This window comes from Pantherophis guttatus, chromosome 1 (genome assembly GCF_059756535.1).
Source record: "Pantherophis guttatus breed Tessera chromosome 1, ASM5975653v1, whole genome shotgun sequence".
NCBI lineage: Eukaryota > Metazoa > Chordata > Lepidosauria > Squamata > Colubridae > Pantherophis > Pantherophis guttatus.
Window position 1 is genome coordinate 116,516,694 of NC_142063.1, and position 5,255 is coordinate 116,521,948.

Here is a 5,255-nt window from a genome sequence, read left to right on the forward strand (position 1 = left end):
CGGTAGGTACTTCTACATCTCCTGCCCACATGGCAGAATTGCTGCCAATTTCTGCTCCTTGAGCAGCATCTTTATATGGCACATTCCACTGAACAATCGAGAACATCCTTGGGTGCTTGGTCCAGGTTCTCAAGAGACTTGCAATGAACAGGCTTGCTCTACCATTCTGCAGCCTTTTTCCTTTAACCGGTTGTCTGTGTCTAAAAATCAAGCCAGAATAATATTGCAGTGACCCTGGAGAGCAATTATACTTGCTCTTCAAGTTGCAGATATGCTCTCATTTATTTACTTACCCATTTATATTTGTAGCCACCCACCTTCCATAATATATGTGTGCTTAGTTTACATATTCTGTGTAAGTATGTATATACAGTATATACCCGTGATGGCGAACCCATGGCACACGTACCAGAAGTGGCACACAGAACCATCTCTCCGGGCACGCCAGCCATTGCCCGTTGCTCTTCTAGGTTCCAGCACGCAAATGTGCGCCGGCCAGCTGGTCTTCGTGCGCACGGGAGCACTGGAAACTGGGAAAGCAGCTCCCTGGCACACATGCGCTCGCCAGGAAGCTGAGCTTCCAGTTTCCAGTGCACACATGTGCACTGGCCAGCTGGTCTTTGCGAAAGACCATGCGCACGCTGGAAACTTGAAGGTCAGCTTCCCAATGTGCGCATGCGTGCCAGGGAACTGCTCTTCTGGTTTCCTGCGCTCCTCCCGCACATGCCTGAAAGCGAGCTGCTCTTCCGGTTTTTTGCATTCCCCCACGTGCATGCACTAGCACTCGCTCCCATATCAGCACTCGGTATATACAACACACTGGTATATACAATATATACAGCACACACACACACACACACACACACAGAGGGTATGTGTACCCAAAGTCAGGCTCCATAGACAATCATAGAAATTACAACTGAATGTTCCAATTGGCTGCCATTTCTTTCTTCTTTCATACTTATTTGATACATGACCTTCAAACATTCCTAAGTACAGTAACATTGATCTTTGCACATTCTAATGTGATGGTAGCCTTTAGATTGTCTATTGGCCTAAGCAGAGTTAGGGACACCATGCAGGATATGTATACATACAAGCATACATGCACACATATGTATACATACATAGTGGCAAGTTTGTTTCCGTTTTTTGTTTTTTTAGTGAAACATTTGGCATCTTCCTGAACTCAAGTTTTATTGACTTCCTTGAGATCATGCAGCATATCTGCTTGGATTATTAAAAAAATTTTCAGTTATTTATGGGTGGGTGCTAAAACAAACAAGCAAACCCTGTGTATTTGTGAACTTTTTCTATCTCCAAAGATTAAAGCTTTTAAGATAGAAGATTGTATTTTAATAGCTGCTTAAAGAAGCTGAAAAGGTAAAGCAAATTATGAAAATGAAAAAAAAAAGAAATCAAACAAATAATAATTTGGATGCGAGTTGCTTTTTATAGCACATGCATAAAAAAGCCTTAATTTTCCAGTGTGTTTATCCACTTACGTTCCACCTGAAGCAAATGGGTTTAGGAAAATCTATCTCCCCCCCCCCCATCTTTGCCTCCTGGGTTGCTTCATTTCTAACCAAAGGCTATTTGAGGAGAGAAAAGGTTTGTTTGAAAGACTTCATTCCATTCTGATAAGTTCCCTACTTTACCAGCTTTATATTCATCTTCATTGTATAGCCTTGAGCTTTGTTTACTGCAAACATTAAATGCTGCCCTGACTAAAGAATTACTCATCTTCCTTTAGGGTGTCCCATTTAACGCCTCCTTGTAGCTCCTTTATCTTCACAGCATCTTGATTAGGCACTTATAATGGAGAAAGTATCTACTTAATTTGGGATAGCTTCCTTAACATTTATGTGATCAAAGTGGGGATCTCTTCTAGCCTTTGCTGTAGGCAGTAGATACTACCATAATTCATTCTCTCTCTCTCTGTCTCTCTCTGTCTCTGTCTGTCTGTTTGTCTCTCTCTCTGTCTCTCTCTCTCTGACTCTCCCTCTATCTCTCTCCCTCTGTCTGCATGTCTGCCTGCCTCTCTCTCTCTGTTCTGTCTCTCCCTCTCTCTCTCTCCCTCTGCCTGCCTGCCTACCTCTCTCTCTCTCTCTCTGTGTGTGTGTGTGTGTGTCTCTCTCTCTCTCCTCCCCCCCCCCAATAATATTACACTTTGCCTTCTTTTCACCTACTAGGCTCGTGGCAGAAGAATATTCTGGCGTCTCAGCTGCCTGCCTGTAGAGATCTTTTGAAAGCACACCACTGCTCTAGTCCAGGTATCAGACTGGAGGACATGCCTCTTGTGAGAAGATGAAGGAGGGTAAGAAAGATTTGCCTGGAATTAACTTCAGTCCAGGCAAGTCCTCATTACTTTCCAAGCTAGATTGTGTGGGCTAATGGCTGGGAATGGGATAAGAGCAGTGGTGAAATCCAATTTTTTTTACTACCGGTTCTGTGGACGTGGCTTGGTGGGCGTGGTGTGGCTTGGTGGGCATGGCAGGGGAAGGATACTGCAAAATCTCCATTCCCACCCCACTCCAGGGCAAAAATACTGCAAAATCCCCATTCCCACCCCACTTTGGGACCAGCCAAAGGTGGTATTTGCCGGTTCTCCGAACTGCTCAAAATTTCCGCTCCTGGTTCTCCAGAACCTGTCAGAACTTCCTGGATTTTATCCCTGGATAAGGGGAGATGAATGCTCCTGTTTAAAATCAGGCAGCTCACAACAGAATTTTCGTGTCGCTGCATCTAGTTCTGTGGGGGAGACTTGAGGGGTTCTATGTACTTGGCATTTTATAGAATTTTTACTTTCACAAGTAATAATGTTGGTAGAAACACTATGTAAAGCCAGAGTTCATCCAATAAAACAGAACCAACTAGATTCACACTGTGTGCTAAATAACAAACCACAGTTTACTGATCACAATGGTTAGGTTCACACAATATATTGAGTCAAAAACTAACAAATCGATTACATGATTGGTGAACGTAGTGAGTTTTAATTTTTCACTCCAGGTAGACAGATTCATTCCCAGAAAGAGACCGATGCTCAGAGGCAAGATCCATCTCAGATCACTGGAAGCTTTCAGGAAGAGACTGGAGCAGAAGTGGGCTGCTGCCGGTTCAGACCGGTTCGCCCGTATCAGTAGTTCCGATCACCGGCTGGGCCCACCTACCCACTCCGGTGCTATCCTGTCCTATATATTTCACTCTCTGGCTCACTTGCCCAGCCCATGCAGCCCAGCTGATTTCTATGCCTCGCCGCTCTACTCACGGCGGCTGCCTGAGAAGGTGTGCTGGAAACCGTGCACATGAAATCACTGTGTGTTTGGAGCTGCGCACGCGCTCATATTTTCGGTTCTGCACTAGGCAAACTGGTTGTTAAATTATGTGAAGCCCACCTCTGGACTGGATTGCCATCTGCCAAAAATGATGTAAAATCTGTTGGGCGGGGGGTTGGACTAGATGACCTACAAGGTCCTTTCCAACACTGTAAACCTGTATCTATAGATACTCCAGGTCTTTTCCTGGCCTTTAAAATAATTCTCAGTGGAGTCCTTTCTAAGATATCTTTGGTGCTACCTCAGGGTGAGTTATTTGAACACATCGTCTCACCTAATATAAAGCAAACAACCTCTCTGACAACATTGGAATGAGCCAGTTCACACATTCAAACAGCTATGCTAAGAATGACAGCTGTGATTGATCAGTGGTGAAATCTAAAATTTGTTATTACCAGTTCTTTGGGCGTGGCTTGGTTAGGGGGTAATGTGACTGGGTGGGCGTGGCCATTTTTTTTTAACTTTTAAAACCATTTTTTCTACAACCTCTTCAGCAAAGAGCTTGTAAAAAAATGCTTTTAAATGCCTCTAACGATCCAATCTGAGTTGCCTGATCGGCAGAGGGTTTTTTAAAAAGACTCTGTCGATCAGGCAACTCAGCTTGGATCGTCAGAGGCATTTAAAAGAAAAAAAGGGTTTTGTTATTTTAAAAGCCTTTGACAATCCCAGCTGAGCCGCGTGATCATCAGAGGCTTTTTTTTTTTTTACTTTTAAAAGCATTTTTCGGCCAAAGAGGTTGTAGAAAAAATCCTTTTAAAAGTAAAAAAAAAGCCTCTGATGATTGTGCAACTCAGCTGAGCAATGTGGGGGGAGCAGGGATTTTTGCTACCGGTTCTCCGAACCACCCGCCTCCATTGCTACCGGATCGGGCAATCCGGTCCGAACCGGGAGCATTTCACCCCTGGCTGTGATGAAGCATTTGTGGGGTTCTTCAAAAAGCACATAGCTTGAAATACCCCCATAATTACTATGCCACCACAAAGTGCTTCATGTGGCACAACAACGGGACAAAAACTGAGGAAACTGGATGTTGAACTCACTGCTTGGCCCCTAAAGTAATTCTGACTAGTACATGAATTCACTTAATCAATATAAAAGCCAAATTAATCATGCAGATTTAGTGATGAATTAACTTCCTATATAGGAACGGTTCAGTCAAGACTTCCTTTACAGATTTGGGAAGGCCAAAGGAACTCCCAACTTTGAGTTTTTCAGTACTACTGAGGTTTTATTTTTCACAGTTGGCTGGAAGCAGAGATAAAGTACTGTATGCGTTCTATATAAACCCTTAGTATTGGCATTCCGCTCTGCAGCAATGTCAATCTATTTGGCCTGCTGTACATGTGCTTACAAGTACATTAAGAAAAGGTGCCTATCAATGTTAATAGACAGTGCAGCACTATACATGTCTGAGCACAGGCAAAGTCCCACTGTGAATTAATTCTAGGTAAATGGCCATGGGATTGCTGCCTAAGTTTCCTCTTTGTAGTTCTTGCTTGCTCAGGACTCACAGCAAGAAGTATGTGTGTCCAGAGATTTTCCTTTCAACAACTACTCCCGAGTGTTGGATGTTGATTTATGTTGCTCAGAGAAATAAGAAACTTTAACGGTTTCCTTTTGCCGATTTTCATTTAATTTTTATCACAAAAATAAAAATGTCCTATTAAATAGTAAGGACAAAAACACAGAATGTGTGCTGCTGCTGTCCCCGTTATCTATTTCTAATAAAGCATCTTGAAAAAAATAATTTGTCTCTTGTTCCCCAAGCCCACTGGAAAATAAACATGCTCATAGAAATCAGTTAGCCGTATCTAAACCAACAAAAAAAAAACAAAAAAAAATGGAAAGCAACATAGAAAACCTGAAGGAAATAATGACATGGAAAATATATGGCAAAGACTGACAATTCTAGAGACA